Here is a 17,626-nt window from a genome sequence, read left to right on the forward strand (position 1 = left end):
AACTTAAACTGCTCCTGAATAGACAATATATTGTACTTTTTTAGTGGGGAAAATTATTGGAAGCCGCTGCAGGAGCCTGTTGGTCTCCTGCCTGTGCTGCTCCTGGGGCTCTGATGGATGCTCCGTGCCTTTCTTCCCCACCGTAAAACCCTTCTTTATCCAGGTGATATGGAATTCCACAGATGGGAGCACTCAGCATCTCAGAGCTGCTCTCCAATATACTCTGCAGCATCCAGGGAGCTGCTGATACCATCCTGCGAGCATTTGGAGAAGATTCTGCCTGTGCCTGAACCCAAACCCATGTGGAGGTCTGGGAACAGGTTGCAGACCTCAGAATTAATGTTCCTGTGTGATGCGTTGTGATAGGGGAGGAGACACCTGCACTGAGCTGTTGCAAACCCATCAGGGATCCAGAAAGATCTTAGAGGTCTTTTCCAAACTGAATTCTATGATTTTGTGAAGAAAGGGAGAGTTGGAAAGCTTTGGGTGAGAGATATCTATTGTAAAATACCAGGGTGCCACTTAGGGCCCCATTCCACTCTCAAAAATTGCTGTGTTTTCTCCATTTTCCCAACAATGCTTTTTTCACCCGATTTGTCTGAAACTTCTCCATTTCAGTGCTGTGCCTGTGTCCTTCAGCAGAGATAAACCCCAAATGATTTCTCCTATCGATCCTCACCGTGAGCATCGTGGGGAGCCAGAGGTGTAAGTGCCACTCTCTTTCTCCGCTGCTCTGTTAAGTGAGACTTTTAGCAGCGAATCTTGAAAGGGAAAGACAAGTCTCCTCCACAACCGGAGCCCCCTTCTCCTTCCCACCCCAGGAAACCGTGGTACAACTTGAAACCGATTAATAATACACAAAGGGATGATGTGGTTGGGCAAAGTGCGGCGGTTTCCTCGGCTACCTTGTGTTATGCTTTTATTAAGCTGCGAACTAAAGCGAAGGAGAGGGAGTGATTTTATAGCCTGCAGCGTCTTGTTTGCAGATTATTTTTCCAAAGATGCTCAGTAGAATATCAATTGGCTGTGATGAGACATCCCGGCAGGTGCTGCCTTGCACAGAGGAGGCTGCACAAGTCGGCACAGTCCCTCCTGGCATCCGTGTGCTCATCCCGTGCTCTGCCTCGGTGGAATATGGCCTGACACGGGTGGGAAGGAGAGAGAATTTTGGGGTGGGCATCTCTAAGTGCAGAGGATGGTTTGGGACTGAGGCAAAGCCCTGCTGGCTGTGCTGTTCCATCCCTGCAGCCCTAATCCAGAGGTTTCTGTGGAAGCACAGATGTTCAGCCCCGCACGTCCAGGTTGCAATGGCACTGCTCATTAGCATTTGCAGGGAGCACTGCGGCGGCTGGGGCTTGGACGGGGGACAAGGAAACAGCCCGTGTGTCAGATGGCAGAGAAGGGCACAGAGAAGGAAAAGGGGAGGGGACCCGGCGGAGTGCGATGACTTCCCAAAGTCACACTGCAGTGTGGGGAGGCAGCCAGGCGCCTGCCTGCTCTCTCAGCCCCCTGACCTGCCTGCTGGATTGTGGTACCTGAAATAAAAACCTCTTTTCTCTGCCTCGTGGGGATGGACTGAGGGCAGCTCGGGGTGATTGGCGTCTTTTCAAGCAGCTGTGGCGAAAGCAGCTGAATTCCTGAGTGTACAGCATGAAAAAAACAGGGGGAAAGAAGCTAAGCAGGGGTTTTGCTTTACAAAAGTAATACTTGCTGGTTCTTTGTGATGCTCTCAACCCTCCACAAAGCCTTGCAGCCCCTTCAAGCACCGGTTGGTGGAGGGTGCAGGCAGATTCCTGCCATCAGGCAGAGCTTCCCAAGAGCCACAAAGCCCAATCAGCAGGAGAGGAGCAGTTGAGGCGCCAGCGGTCTTGGAGCTCTTCAGCTGATGAAGAAGAGCAGGGTCTGGACAAATGTGGAATAAGAAATCAGCTGCTGAGGAGGAACACCTAGTGACCTAGCTGGGGAAAGGAGGCAAAAAGTTCTCCTCTATTACTTGTGTGTCTTTTCAGAGCATCTTTAATCATATCCTACGTCATCTTCATCAGAGGGAAGGTGGTAATCAAGGCAGCTGCCTGAGGCTGATGTTGTGTCTTTATGCTGCCGAGGCTGTTCTTTTTGGGGTAGTCAGGAGAGCTGCTCTGGAGTGTGGGAGTGCATTTGGGATGTATTTGGCTTTTTATTTTTTCATTGGAGCCACTTAGGAGTTAGCTCACATTGTGCTAAGGAGAGGGATTGAGATGCTCTTGCCCAGGGAGTTAACGAAAGACAAATGCAATGTAGTCTCTTATTTATTTTTTTTTTCTTCCTGCCTTCTTTTCTTTCTAGTGGTAAAATGATAGAATTTCATGCAGTCAATTGAAGCTATTGAGTTGTTTTGCCACTAAAGTTCTGGAGCATTGACTGTATGGATTCACAGTGTCCCCTCGCAATAACATCCCTTTTAACAATGTGCTATCAAGGGAGAGCTGTGCAGGCTTTAAAAGGTTTTCCACGATTGTATTTCTCCCTCTCTCTCTCCCCACTCGATGTGCTGAAAGCAAACCTGGGGCAGGTTTCAAGGGAAGAAGGGGGCCTCAAGGCATGGCTGTGAGGGAATTGGTTGTGCCTGTATCCTGCTTTATAGCAAGATACCAAATCACAGATTTTCTCGGAGCTTGAGACACGTGGGATGCTTGCCCCTTCCCTGCTGGGTCCATCACTCCAGCTCTTGGCTCCTTCAGGAGCCACTGAGACAGCTAATACTCTGTATTTACAATAAAAGTAATGGATAAAAGGAATGCAAACCCAAGACTGAGAGGGAAAGCAAACAGCTGAAAGCCCCAATTTTCTCTGAATTTCTGTGACTCCCCCAGTATGTGTGCTTGCCCTCATTTGCTGTTAGCTCTGCTCTGCTGCCCAGAGGAGACCTTTGCCTGAGTGGAGCAGCACAGGGAGGTGCCAGGTCCTGAGCTCCTGGGTGAAATCCCATCCTGGTCCTTCTCACCAGGATTCCATGGTGTTGGTCTTTGCTCTCCAAGGGCAGAGTTTAAATGAGCTTTTCCTTCAGAAGAGGAGGGTGGCTTTGCTGGGCATCCCCTGGTGTGATCCCTGTGGCTGTCACTGCTCTGGGACACACCTGGGCACCCTGAGGGTCCAGGTGGGGCTGGGATGGCTGGGCAGACCCCTCTGGGTTCAGTGCCTTGGGGTATGTTCCATGTGAGATGAGCTGCAGCCCAAAAAGGTCTCAGGAGGTGTCATGCAGGGCAGAGCTCAGCCTCCTGGGGTCCCTGTGGTGTTCAGTGGGGCAAATCACAGAATCTCAGACTGGTTTGGCTTGGAAGGGACCTTAAAGCCCATTGTGTTCCAGCCCCTTGCCATGAACAGGACCACCTTCCCCTAGGCCAGGTCTTGGCAGCTCCGGATCCCCAGAGGTCTCCCGGGAAGCTCTGTGTCCGTGCCTGCTCCGGGAGCATCTCCGGCATTGCTGGGCCTCCCACCAGCCCATCCATAATGCAGATCTCTCCAGGTGTCCTTGCTGCAATATCCCTGCAACTGATCAGGCTGGGGCTGGGATGTTTATGAAACTCAGCTATCCAAATTTCAGCTGGTTTTAACCTTCACTCCTCGGTTTCCTGGCTCTTCAGTGTGTGCTCTTTTAATAACTGTAACCCATCTGATAATGTTGTTGTAAATTAATGATCTGTTTACAACCTTAACTCTGTTTTAATGAAGACTTTTTTTGTTGAGGAAAATAAAAGCTGCTGTAATTATACCTTGTAACTGCAGGGTTTTATAGCCGGTGAACTCATCCAACAAGCAATTTCGATTAGTTTATCCAGGCAAATATTCTAGTGTTGATTTCATACATATAAAAAACACACACAGCTACTTCCATGAGCAGCAGAAATAATTATTCCTGGATCCCTGTGCCTGTGTCTCGAGAGCAAACTCGTGCTAGATTTTCTGATGCTTAAAAAAAGTTGAATTCACAGTGCTGCCTTTTTCTGGGTAAAAGCTTTAATAGTATCTTTCATCTGACTAGTTCCCTATTTTCCCCAAACTTGTATCTTGGAGATAAATGTGTCCCTCCATCAGATTTTATTGAAATGGGTTATAAGGTTTAGAAATCACTGGAGATGGGGAAAGGAAACAGCTGGGCAGGCACTGCTGGTGTGTAAGGCTCATTTCCTCAGGAAACCAGGCTGAAAATGCTTTGGGTGCCATTAAAAAGTTGGAGCTGTCATTTCAGGGGAAAGCTTTAGAGAGACTTGGATACTGTTTTCCAAGTGGGTAGTTCAGTCTGTGTTTCCCAAAGTGCTCCACTTGGATTGCTGGACAAATTCCTGAATTTCAGAGACTCAACAGCCAACTTGTTGAGGACACTGGAAAATGTGGCTGCTCCTTTTGGTACCTACACCGAGCCAAACCCATTGGATCCTTCTGGAGAGGTTGGCCAGCACAACATGTTGATACCTTTGTTACATTTACAGGAGATTGCAGTTCTCATGAGGTTCACAAGGTCCAAAAAGCCCTCGCCTCCCACCAGCTGGGGCTGGACCTTGCCTTGCCTTATGCCAAGGACAAAGACAGGGAGCAAGGCAATGGGCTGGGATCTGGGTGACCTCAATTTTGGTCTTTTTTGCAGAGCTGCAGAGGTGGGTACAGTTGGGAGCCTCTGCCTTTAAGTCCAGAAATTCCTGTGGGGTTGAGAAAGTCAGGTCAGCTGATGGTGCTGCAAAGGAGTGCATGAGGATGATGATCCCTTCCTCTCTCTCTGAGCCACCCTTTCTTTCCACCCTAAGCAATTGTTCCCTCCTCCCAAGCTTGCTGACCATGGATCATACAATCACAGAATCCCAGAACTGTTTGGGTTGGAATGGTTCTTAAACCTCATCTCATTCTTACCCCCTGCCATGTAGTGGGACACCTTCCACTAGACCAGGTTGCTCCAATCCCATCCATCTCCTAACCCTGATCTAATCCAATGTAGCCTTGAACGTTTCCAGGGATGGGGCAGCCACAGCTTCTCTGGGCAGTCTGTGCCAACACCTCAATGCCCTCACAGGAGCTGGGAATCTCCAAGATTCCTGGCTGTCTTGGAATAGTTCTGGTGCTCACCATCCACACTGAACCCCAAGATTGTTGCTCTTGTCCTTTGTCACTGTATCCTGTCCCAGCTCTGCTCTCCTGTTCCTTCACCCCTTCCATGCTGCCGTTGTCCATGGATCTGCTTCTCTGACTGGAGCTGCCTGTCTTCTGGGCTTTCTGCTCATGTTAGATGTGCAGGTTTAAAAATAACCAGCGCTGGGCATGAAATAGGAATTCTGGCTAATGAGGGCACTGGGATTCACTGTCCATGGTCACACCTGGCATAAAACCTGCAGGGTTTGTGCTTCAGACGTGACCTTTGCCATCCTGGGCATGGCACCTAGCTGGTGTTTCTCTGTATTTCTCCTCCTCATCCTCAGGGTAGAGAAAAAACTGAATTTCCTAGAGATTTTCCTTATTTTATTTGAGCTTCTTTCCTGCAGTAGGATGCTGCCTCTGCCTTGTGGGTTCCTTATGTTATCACAGTATCAGTAACAATAGCGGAATGATTTTTTTCCTCGGAGGCTGTCTAGCAAGGCCCCTGGAGCAGGGACACTGGCCTCGGCATGTTGAGCTGCATCCCTGCCCTGCAATCAATTCCTCCAATTCCAGCCCCCTGCTGCAGCAACAAAAAGTTGAACCAAAAGCATTTCCCGCCCCTGAAAATCCATTACAGTCCCTGTCACCGGCCTTTTCTCACAGTGGCTTTTTTTTTTTTTCTAATTTTAATCTATTTTTTGTTGGGTTCAGTGGGGCTGTTTTCCCATCCTGATTACAAGGAGTTATCAGAGAAATCCTTTGCCAAGTGTCAGCCCACAGCCACCTGAGGCAGCTGGAGTAGGAGTTATCAGTATTTGAACAGGTATGGAACAGGCTCCTGGCCACAGACTGGGGCGATGTCCTTCCTCTCGTCCTTGTGGCAGGCAGGAGGGATTGCTTAATGAAAGATACTGAGGAAAAAATGGCTTGGATTGGAGTCTGGCTGGTCCCATGAACTCCAGCTCTCTGTGTGTGGGATAAGGTCCCCAGATGCAGAACCAGGACCATGCCTAGCGATGCTCTGGCTGCTTTGAGCTGTGCTGCCAAAGCTGCTTTTAGATCCAGCATCCCGTTTTAAAATTCCTTCTCCTTCTTTCTTAAGTGCAGAGCTCCAGGCAGTATTTTCGATCATTTTATTTTACTTCTTTTAAAAATTTTTTTAAATTCCCAAGTGATGCTGCTATCTGAACCTTGGGGATAGGAACGGAAACACTGTGGGAAATCTATGCCTTAATTTTCTGTCTTTTCTTTTTAATTTTCCCTTTTCTTCATATCTCCACCAAGAATCTGCATAAAGCTCCACTATGTATCATTTATTCATCTGTATTTCAGCATGAGAGGCTCTGCCTCGTGATGGAGATGTCATTTGCAAAATAATAAGGTCCCGCTTGCTGCAAGAAGAGCACCCCCACTCTTCTCCCACGAGGTCATTGCCTTCAAATTATAAATCTTTTTAACCATTACCTCATGGGTACCCACGAGCACAGCACTCAGATTAATCCCAGGTCTGCTTCCTTGTCGTCTTCTTTGCTTTTTCTTTTTGCCGCGACTTCAGCTCTCGAGTGTCGGATCTGGATTCCTAATTGGGTCGCATCAGAGGATCTTTGCCGTCAGCTGCTGAGCTCTCTGCGTTGTGCAGGGGCGTAAGTCACAGATATCATCCCGTAATTAAGCTGGTATTAGGTGTTGGAAGTGGTGTTTCCTTGTTTGATCCCTTCCTGTGCCATACACGGCATCCAATGTCCCGGCAAAGCCGGAGCACGCGCTGGTCCCTCTGCTCAGGGCAGGTGGACACATACATAACAAAGGACTTTGGTTTTCTTTACGGGGTCGTTCCTGCAGCAGGTCACTATGTAAATTATGAGGGACAATGGGGCACTGGTGTTTTGGTGTGAAAAAGGCTTTTTTCTTGGCCTCTGGCCATCCAACCAAGCAGGACACAGCGCCAGACCCTCATGGAGGGTGTCCATAGGAGTCAGGGATGCAGAGTTGGCTACTCCCAAACCCAAAATCCATGGACACAGCCTTGATTTCTAATTTGGTTCATCCCTACCAGAGCCAAGGGAATTGTGTTGTGCAGCTGGTGAATCCCTCCCTAAATGAAGATGCTTTTATAGGGCATTCCCCTGAAGCCCACCCCATTGTCCTCTTCCCTAAACTTTGGATTTTCTTCCTGGCATCTGCCCCCAAACCCACCTGAGGCTGAGCCAGCTGCATCTCAGGAGCTGCTCACCTGGCCACTCTTAGAGGGGAAATTATTAATGACCCAAGGTGTAATTATCTATGTCTTAAGTCTTGCTCAGGCTCCGCTGACATCTTTCCAGAGAAGGGAGGAGGGGTTTCAGGGAGACACCTTGCTGTTTAATAAATAAAAGAAGAGATTCATAAAGTGTCTGGCAAGCACATTCCTCACATAGAAATGTTACAGAATAACACGGGATGAATAATAGAAAAGGTTATTGAAAAATTCATAATTTCCAAGCGCCAGTGAAGGCCAGGCTTCCATGCCGTTTATTTGCCTGTAGAAAAGTGATTAAAATATATATTATTGTCCTGTCTATAGGAAAATGTATTATTAAGTGGATACTAGCATGACATTTGAAAAATCCATTTCATTCCATTTAGTGGCGGGCGGTGGGAGGGGAAGGGGGGTCTTTTTCCCGCTTTTGTGGAGGAAGGTTTTAAGGGCGTTTTAGTCAGGCCTTCAGAAAAACAGAGAAAACATAAAGAGGGGGAGGGTTTAATTACAGCCCCTTCCTTCCCAGCGGTGCCCTTCACTCTGTGTTTTCATTCCTTTTTGCCTTAAAAATGGAATGAAATTCCTTCACCTTTATTTATTGCTTTAATTGCCAAGAAGGGGAAATGAGGACGGACAGTGGGGGTGCAGGGATGCGGGATTTTGTCCCTGGATGACACAGCTGAAGGGTGGGTGGGTTTCTGCCATGTTTTTTAGAGGTTTTCATCATTGATGATCTTGTGATGTTGACCTGATCAGGTCAGCCTCGATGACTGGAAGCAGAAGTCCTCCCTCCAGGTTGTGCTGGTGGGGTTGGTGACACCCAGGTTGTCACCAATCCCTTTTGGTTTGGGGTCATTTTATTAACCTGAGTGCATGCACAGGCCGTGCTCACAGACCTGTCCTGAGTGTTGGCCTGGGAAAGGGGAGGATTTGGGTTTTTGGGGGGGATGTTGGGTGTGTTTATTAGGCTTGATCCCTCCCCTGATCCATCCAGCTGAATTGCATAATGAAGGGGCAGAAATTGTCGCAAGAAATTTTCTTGACCAAATACCAGGATTTTGATCAATGTGACTAAAAATAACTGAGTTATCCTCTTGTTCTCTTGGATAAATATCTCCTCTCTAAGCCAGCCACATTCCTGTAATTGTTTTGGGGATGAATGTGATGCAAGGTCTCTGGGCAGGCCAGGTCAAACCAGAGGGTGAATTTGTTTTTGTGGGATCTGATTCCTACAGAACTCCATGTATAAAACATCTTTCCACAGGGAAAAAGATATGGGTCACTGAACAGTTTGTTTTGGGATATTTGGGCTTTTTCTCCAGGAGCAGCCTCAGGAGATGAGCATTTTGGACAGAAAAGTTGTGTCATGCATAGCCAGAGGCATTTTGTATATCCACTGCGTACACTGAATTGATCTGGGGATTAAAAGGCAAGAACTGTCCCTCTGCTCCATTAATGTCAGCAGGGCTACGTCATTCCACATTAGCCTGGATCTGTCCTCGAGACGAGAGGTGGGAGCTTTTCTTCCCCCTCCCCCCTCATGCCTTAGATCTTGAGCTGAGTCTATATTTGCTGCGTTAATGACTCGGAGCCAATCTCCAGCTCCTCTTCAGTTTTATTCATAGATCCCATCTGGGACTGTCGGAAATAGAAAGGCAAAACCTGCAAAGAAGCCATGTGGCAGGAGAAGACATGAGGGAAGGAGCTGCCTCTAAAAAGAAAACAAGGCTTGGGATTGACTTAAACTATTCCTCAATCTGGAAGGATTTGCCATGTATCCTCAATTAAAGCACTTTAAAAGACAAAGCTGCTGCTTTTAGGGTTTTAATGAAATGTTTTGATTTTGAGGGAGTGTTCAAATTTGAGCTGGGCCTCCAGCATCTACAAAAAGCAACTCACAGAGCGCTGATGTTGAGCATCTCTGGAGGTACCTCCATCCATCCATCCATCCATCCATCCATCCATCCATCCATCCATCCATCCATCCATCCATCCATCCCTTGTGTGGAAAGCCTCAGACCCTGCCCCTCAAATTAGATAAAATACATAAATGCAAGTGTGTCTGAGATGCAGAGGTGTTCATTGTGTAAAGCTCTTTAAATCTGCAAGGAAAATCAGGCTGGGAGGACAGGAATATCGAGATCTCACTGCAAAGGAGAACTTAATGTACCCAGAAGCCGCTGATAGACTGTCTGATAGCCGGAGTCACAGCCCGATGGGCAGCCTCTTCCTCTCCTGCCTGGAAAAAAATAGCTCTGAGCAGGAATAGACGCTGTGCCTAGGAAAATGACAATATTTGGTGTGGAGGGGCTGCAGCTCAGTGCTCCCCCTGGAATTGGGAAGGATTAGGGAAAAGGAGCACATGTGGGTGCAGGGATGACGACGTGGCAGTGACAGCTCCGTGGTCAGCATGGTAAATGTGTGGACACAACTTTTGTGATCAGCTATTTCTCCTTGCTTATTTATTTTTCTTTTCTCCCCCTCTTTTCCTTACAACCTCCCCCCTTCTCATTCTCTACCTCTCCCTGCCCAGCCCCAATACCCATCTTGGAGGATCTAAATTAAAATCTGTTATCATTTCCTGGATAATCCCCTTTGATGCCCTGAATACAGCAGAATCTGTCCTGCTTCAACCTTGCATGTAAGTGCTGATAGCTTTTGAACAGCTAAATGGCTTTGTATATCTCATACAAATGTCTGTCTCATCCAGGAGCTGGCAAGCCCCGTGCAGTCGGCTGGGGAAGCTTTATGAGTTACAAGTGGAATTACTTTGGAGAGATGCTAAGGAGGCCAAACCTTTCAGAACACATTCCCTTGGCATCTTCTGTCTGGCAGGGACGGGACTCGCATTGTCTTAACCTCGCAGAGCAGCTAATTGGTGTCATGGTGCTGATGCCATTTGTCATCAGGGCTTTCCTGCATCCAGCCCGCGATGCCAGCCTGCATCTGCCCCTCTGGGCTTGGCTGTGGATATCACTTTGCCCCAAACCGAGCTCCTGGGGAGCTGTGGGTTGAGGAGAGCTTGGGCATGGCCTTTGCTTGTGGGTTTTGGGCAGAGCTGAGGATGAAATGGGTGTTTCATAGAACCCCAGAATGGTTTGGGTTGGAAGGGACCTTAAAGCTTGTCTCAGTCCCACCCCCTGCCATGAGCAGGGACACCTCCCACTACACCAGATTGCTCCCAGCTGGTTTGTGCATCTCTGCCCTGAGATGCACAGGCTCAGATCCTGGTGGTCTCCCAGCAGAACCAGTGTTTGTGCTGGAGCTGCTGGGTTGCATCTCCAGAGTGAGGGGCCCCTTGTCCCTCTCCATCCTTTCCTCATTAGGCATGGGATCATGGAAGCTCTGTCAGCTGCTCCCTCATCTGCTTTCCCTGGGGATCTGTGTTGTGTCCAGGGATGCAGAGGGATGTCTAGAGATGCAGAGGGATGTCCAGGGATGCAGAAGGATGTCCAGAGACACAGAGGGATGTCCAGGGACACAGAGGGATGTCCAGGGATGCAGAAGGATGTCCAGAGACACAGAGGGATGTCCAGGGACACAGAGGGATGTCCAGGGATGCAGAAGGATGTCCAGAGACACAGAGGGATATCCAGGGACGCAGAGGGATGTCCAGGGATGCAAGGTAAGGGCTGCCTCCCTCCTTAAGCCAGCCCATCCCAGCACCATCCTTGTGCCATCCTTGAAGCAGAGGTACGAGGACACGGAGCCTTCCAGAGGGGAGTTTTCCATTCCAGTGGGAATGGACTGTGAACTGGCAGAGCAGGGCTGCCTGGAGGTGAGCAGGCCAGTGGTGTTCCAGGAAAATCCCAGCTCTGGGAGTGTGTCCATCCCCTCCATGCCATGGTTTAACCCCAGCCAGAAACTCCAGCCCAGCCCATCCAGCCGAGTGCTGCAAAATACAGAGTGCAGCACAAATTCATTGCTTGTCTGAAATAAAAGCCACTCCAGCTGGGAGAGAAACCAGGAATCACTGCAGCCAGTGACATCTTCATGCTCCCTTGAGGACCCAGAGAGATCTGTGGGCATCTGGGGAATACAGGGGGAGGAAATGCTGCGGGAAGCTGGTGATGGTTTAGCAATGGCCCGATGACATGAGCTGATGTGGCAGGGCACAGCTGTGACTGGGAAGCATCTTCCCAGCTCCCAGCCCCAGGTGATGGGATATAAAATCACAGCTCCATGCCTGGGGAGCGGCACTTAGCCAAAAACGCTGAGGAGAGAGGATTAAGGGAAGGAGCCAGAGAAAGGGAGGAAGGGCTTTATTTTTAAAAGAAAAATGGACAATAAGTCCTTTTTAGTTGCAGCCACTTCTTCCCCATGACTGCCTTGCTGCTCCTCTCTGGTGCAGAGCTGGAAAACAGTGGACCTACATCCCTTGGTTAAATTGTGTGAACATCAGTGGTGGGTGGGGGGCTCCTGGGAGTGCAGGAAAGGGGAGCTCATGGTTCTGCAGATCACCAGCCTTGTGTTCAGCCCAGGGGGAGAGGACAGGGCACAGCCAGCCAGCACCAGCTGCATTCATTCCTCAAAGCTGCCTGTTGTGCAGGAATTCATCTGCCAAATCGGCCAGAGAGCTAGCAAAGAGCACCGGAGTGGACTTAACCTTCCACCTCTGCTTGTGCTTCCTCAACAAAAAAAACCCCAAACAAACTGCTCTTGCTGAGCAGGGACTTTATCAGAATGAAGGGGGAAGCAGGCAGCTGGGCTGCTGAGAGCTGCTGGCTCAGGGCAGGCAGCCCTGGCTCTCCAAGTGTCCCCTGGGAAAGGGGGATTCATGCCTGCTTGCTCTTTCTCTCCAAAGGCTCTGAAATCTCCCAGCTGTGTCAGAGGGAGCTTCCCCTGGAAGCTGAGGTGCCATGGCTGGTGGGAAGGGGACAGCAGCTGAGCTTACAGAGTCAGATGGAGCAGTGGCACAGGCCTGGCACGGGCTCTGGCTCTGGCTGGCACTGCTCTGCCATCCTTCTAAAGGATACTGATTTTCCCCTTTGGACAGACACTCGTGGCTGGGGACGGCAGCTGTGCTGTAAGTGCCTGTGGGAAGAGCAGGGCTGGATGCAGCCCATCCAGCCCTCTGCATCCATCCATCTCCCTGCATCTATCCATCCCCTTACATCCATTCATCCCTCTGCATCCATCCATCCATCCATCCATCCATCCATCCATCCATCCATCCATCCATCCATCCACATCCGTCCCCGTGCAGGGGCAGTTGGGGATGGCAGAGCTGTGGGCACGGTGCCTGCCCTGCCCTTCTGACAAGGGCCAGATGTGTGTCCCTGTGGCTGGTGACTCTGGTCCAACAGTGGCTCCTGCCGCTGGTGCTCCAGCTGCCCGTGGGCAAGGTCAGTCCTCCCCAGCACTCCGTCTCAGTTTGCCCCCTCTGCAGAGCTGGGATCTTGCCAGGAAAAATGGAAGTTGGTTATTTTCAGGCTTTGGGATCAAAGCTGGTTTCTGTTGTGATAATGAAGGATGCAAAGGAGGGCAATTCCTCCCATGCCTGGGATGTGAGGATGCTGAGGGCAGAGATTTGAAGCTTGAGCCCTGACATGAGCAGCGTTTCTGGGGCTGGTGCTGTTGGGCACTGGTGTGATGAGCTGCTTCCAGTCTCTGCATCCCCAAGGGCAGGAGCTCCCTACCACTGATTCCCTTTTCCCCCCAACCTTTTTCCCCATGCTGAATCCAGTGGAAAAGCAAAAAAGCACTCACCCCCCCTTAATGAACTCAGCATTAATCGCTTGTGTCAAATCCTTGTGCTAACAAGCTGAGGAAATCAAACAGGCGTCCCCGGGGAGACCCAGGGAGTCAACACTCATCCATTAAAATGGTAATTTTGTATTTTTCACCGAGGCATTTGTCGCCTCTTGCCCTTGTGCACTCGTTAGAGCTTTGGCCTTTAAATTATAGTGATTTTTTAAAAAAAACCCCAAACACTAAACCGCAAAACCAGCTCTCTTCAGACTTCTTCCCTTCCTCTTCCCAGGAATGCTGAACTGTGTGCAGGGGAGTGTGTCTCCAGGTGGGCCATTATATTGGCTTCAGTAATGGCAACAAAGTGCTTGTGGCTTCCAAAACAACTCCTTTCCTCCCATGAATTTAAAAAACTGATCCCCACTAGCTCCAAAGAAAGAGACTTGTGAGTGTTATGCTTGAATCCAAGTAGGAATTTCAGGTCATGCCGTTGTTCAGGGCCTTGAAATAGTTTCTTGCTTGTGAGGTTTCTGGGAAATCATGGAGGTATTTGCATATCCCAAGGGGTTTTGTGGATTTGAATGGAGGAGGTGGGGGCTGGCAGCTGTTTGCTGCTTCCTTGTTTTAAAGAGTTGGTGGGAGCGAGGTTTTATTAGGCTGCCAGAGGAGGTGGACAAATGCATCATCCCTCCATCAGAGCTCAATCAGATCTGGGTTTTCAGCATAAAAATGGCTTTTCCCACCTGCCTCAGCTGCTCCAATGAAAGATATCAGCTCTCCCCACAAACCTTGCAGCTTCGTCACCGTGCCAGTGGAAGGATGTTAAAATTGCAGCAGAAAAAACAGGAGTTATTGAAATGCAGCATCTCCAGAGCAGCCTGGGAGAGGAGGAGCAGGCAGGAGCCACAGCCCTGCTGCTCCAGCATTGCATGTTCTGGGGAAAACCAGTCTGCTGCCGGAGTGCCTCAGTTTCCCCATCAGCAAAACAACAGGAAAATATCCTTCCTGGTGAGATCAATCCCCCCTGGTTTGGTGGAAAGTGTCGCTGCCTCTGGAATGGAGGGAATGAGATGGGTTTTAAGGTCCCTTCCAACCCAAGCCACTCCATGGTTCTGGGATTCTGGAGGTATATGGAAAATGCCATGGAAAGCACAGATTGCTGTTCTGTCAGTGATGCTGAAGACAGACATGGTTTTAAATCAAGACATGATTTTAAATCAAGTAGGTGCTCATCTGTGCTGAGCAGGAGCACGAGGGTTTGGGTTGGGGTCTGTTTGCCTTTTCCAGCCAGGATAGTCCAGTGGAGTCCAGTGCCTGCTTCCTGCAGCTGGAGCTGCTCATTCCTGGCTTTGCGGAGGTGGGAGGGTGCTGTGTTGGACTGGCAGCTCCTTGAGACAGGGGCTCTCTCTCATCTCTCACTCTGGCACAATTAATACACCCTAACGACGTGTCAGGCGGCGCAGGGATGCGAGCGCGACGGCGGCGTTTCCCTGCGGAGCCTGCCGTATGGAATCCGATGAATAATCATGCCCGTCCTCCTCTCCCCACGTGGAAATATTCCGATAAATAAATAAAATAAATGACATTTTCTCGTTCCGTTAAATTTTTTTCCCCCTTTCTATTTTTCATCAAAGCTCTCCCTCTGGTGAGCAATTTGCAGGCAGCGTGGCGCGGAGCGGCTCCGAGGAGAGGATCTGCTGTGGCTGATGTGTTTTTCATCATCTCATTGTCCCATTTTCTGGGATGAAGGAGACTGGTATTCCCCTCCCCATACTGGTTTCTGCTTGCCATGATCCAGCTGCTCAGCACGCTCTCCTGGAGCTGGGACCATTTGCAGCCACGAGGTTCTCCCTGGGCAATAGGAATGGGGAGAAGCCATGAGTGCTCAGGAGGGGTTTGATTTGACTGCCTTGGTGTTAAATTAGGGCTGGGGGTGGGTTTCAATGGAGATCTGGCTGTAAAAGCAGTCAGGAAGAAGGGCTGTGTGTGTGTGCACAGTGGCAATGCCACGGGCATTCCGCAGGGCTGTGGAATCAGGATTAATGACTCCAGCATCCTTCAAGCAAACTGTATCTCAGAGTGCTTTGTGGAGTTAAATGACACAGGACGGTGGGTAATATATGGTGTAAAGCGCTGGAAAACAGCGGCACAAAGATATGGCAGGGGGAATAAATTAAAGCCTTCCGTCAGAAAGCCAATAATGGGGAAAGGGGGAGTGGAGAGGTGGAAACAAGGGAGAAGATATTTATTTTCAGCTGAGCTATGGAAGGAGTGGAGAATCAATGACTAGAACATACAGCACCTCATGCATAGCACCAATATATACACAACCCTGGCCAGATTTTGGGGGGGCTGGGGGTGCCCAATTCTTTCAGCTGTTGATAAAAGGAATGCAGTGTGTTCCTGTGCTGAGGTTTCTTCCCTTGAAGGTGGATTTTTGTTTGGTTTGGGCTTTTTCAGAGGTGCTGAGAGCTTTTGGAAAGGGTCTGAATTTGGCCTTAGCTGGGTCCAGCTTCTCTCTGCTTCTTTGGTTCTTCAAGGTCAGTCTTGCCTGGTCTCATCCAGCAGCTGCTGTGAAACTCATGTAGAAAAATGGATTTAGCCTCACACCTTCCCTAAACCTCCTGAAGGAGGGAAGTCTCATGCACCAGGCTGGGAATGGGATATTAAATGGGAATTTTTACACCATAACTGGGATAGCGGCATGGCTGCACCTACTTCTAGGAGCCTAAGGAGAGCAAGGAATGAGCACTCCGTGCCCTGCAAGGATGTCTCTGTTCTCATTTATGGTTTATTCAAGGTCACACAGTGCCGAGGGACAAAGCAGTAGCTTTGCTAGGCCTGCTTTTATCAAGGAGGGGCGAGAGGTAGAGGAAGGAGGGTGCGGTGAGGGGATGAAGATCCCTCACGTGCCTTGTTTGACAAGTTTGCAATCCAAGGAGCGGCTTTGCAGGCGTCCTCACGTCCCTGGCTGTGCTGGGGAATGTGTCAGTGCTGCTCCCCAGCTCCCCACTCACCCCTCTGATAAGGTAATGAGATGCAAGTCTTTGGTGTGTTTGACAAGCTGCTGTCCTACAGCGCGGGAGCTGGGAGTGCTCAGAGGCTGGGAGAGGAGATTAATTAATGCTAAAAGACACAGTTTGATGTGGCAATGAAATTTCGATTATAATAATCTCTAATTATCTTGTAGCACAAGTGCCTCGGCTCTCCCAGGTGTCTTCCCCAGTTTGAAATTGTTATTTGTCAGCATCAAAGGGAGAGAGGAGCTGGTGCAGGGGGTGCACGTGGGGTCCCTTGGAATGGGGAGCCCAACTTCTGCCAGGGGTATGCCTTAGTGGATACATCTGTCTGCTTCCAGGGATCCCAAATCCCAAATCAGGGCAAAACAGGGAATTTGAGGTGTCTTCAGGGCACTTTCCACAGAGTGTAAGAGCACGGGGAGGCAATCTGAGGTCTGTGCAGCTGTTTTGTGGCACTTCCACTTTGCCTTTCCAAAGCATGTCATTCAAACACCTGGGCCCTCACAGTTCTTTTTTCTGTTCCTGATGGTTTTTACTCAAAATCAACTCATTCCCAGGGAGAACTTTGGTCTTGACAAAATGACACTTTACCCAGGAAAGTAATTTCCTTCAGCTGCTTTATTGCTTCTCCTCCAGGCTCAGTGAGCTTTAAAATCCTCCTCCTCCTCTCCCATCAGCCTGAGCCCTTCTATTCCCAAATCTTCAGCTGTGCTGTGTCCCTTCCCAGAGGGATCTGATGGCCTTTGGAGAGGTCCCTGTGAGCTGGGCTGGACAGTGGTGCTGTGTGTGTGGAATAGCAGATGGGCACAGTGGCACCGCCAGGAGCTGGAATACTTGGAGGGGGGTGGTCTGTGCAGCTCCAAATCATATTTATCTACTCAAAATATTGTCTGGAGAGGAAACATCATGGGTTTGAATCATGGCCCCCGTGGCATTGATGCCTTAGGATTTCAGCTTTTTTATTTTCCATCTATTTGTAACCCTGCAGTTCTTTAGTGCAGAACTCCAAACTCCACACGCAGTGGGAGCTGCTGCTTCCCCATTTTGGGCAGACACAACAATTCCTCTCCAGGCCTGGCAGTCAAGGACACCTCACTGCCTCAGGCTGAGAGATGGAAACAAAAGGGAGTTGGGGCAGCAAACTTGGGGTAAATTACTTCATTGGCTGAAGCTGGAATTGGAAAATTCACCCCCAAAATGCAAATGGACCAAACTTATAAAAGTGTGAAAACCCCTGAGTCCGTTTTTGGGTGTTGTCCCTGGAGGGGTTTGTCTGTCCTAAAAGTACTTGAAGGCTCTTCAACAAACAGAACTGCTTTTTATTCTCTTAATTTTGTCTGGCCTCTGTTTTTAGGTAAGCAGAGAAAGGCTCAGTTTATCCGGTGCTTCCTGGGGCTGCGGGGGCAGGAGATTTCCTGTAGCCACCAAAACCCTGTGAATCCTGGGAGAGCTCCTCTCCTTCCCAGGAGCAGCAGCAGGATGGGGGAAGGCAGGGGGCATCTCCAAGCCCAGCATGGGGAAGGGTCCAGCCTGTTGCTGGCTGTGACCTGGTGCCATTGACATTGTGACC

The 17,626-nt window shown here is 49.5% G+C and overlaps 1 protein-coding gene across 1 annotated transcript in view; it reads left to right on the forward strand.

The window, feature by feature from the left end:
• LOC135285584 (protein CEPU-1) overlaps positions 1-17,626 on the forward strand; it is a 357,552-nt gene that overhangs the window by 94,606 nt on the left and 245,320 nt on the right. The window lies entirely within an intron of this gene.

This window comes from Passer domesticus, chromosome 23, assembly GCF_036417665.1.
Source record: "Passer domesticus isolate bPasDom1 chromosome 23, bPasDom1.hap1, whole genome shotgun sequence".
NCBI classification, from domain to species: Eukaryota; Metazoa; Chordata; class Aves; order Passeriformes; family Passeridae; genus Passer; species Passer domesticus.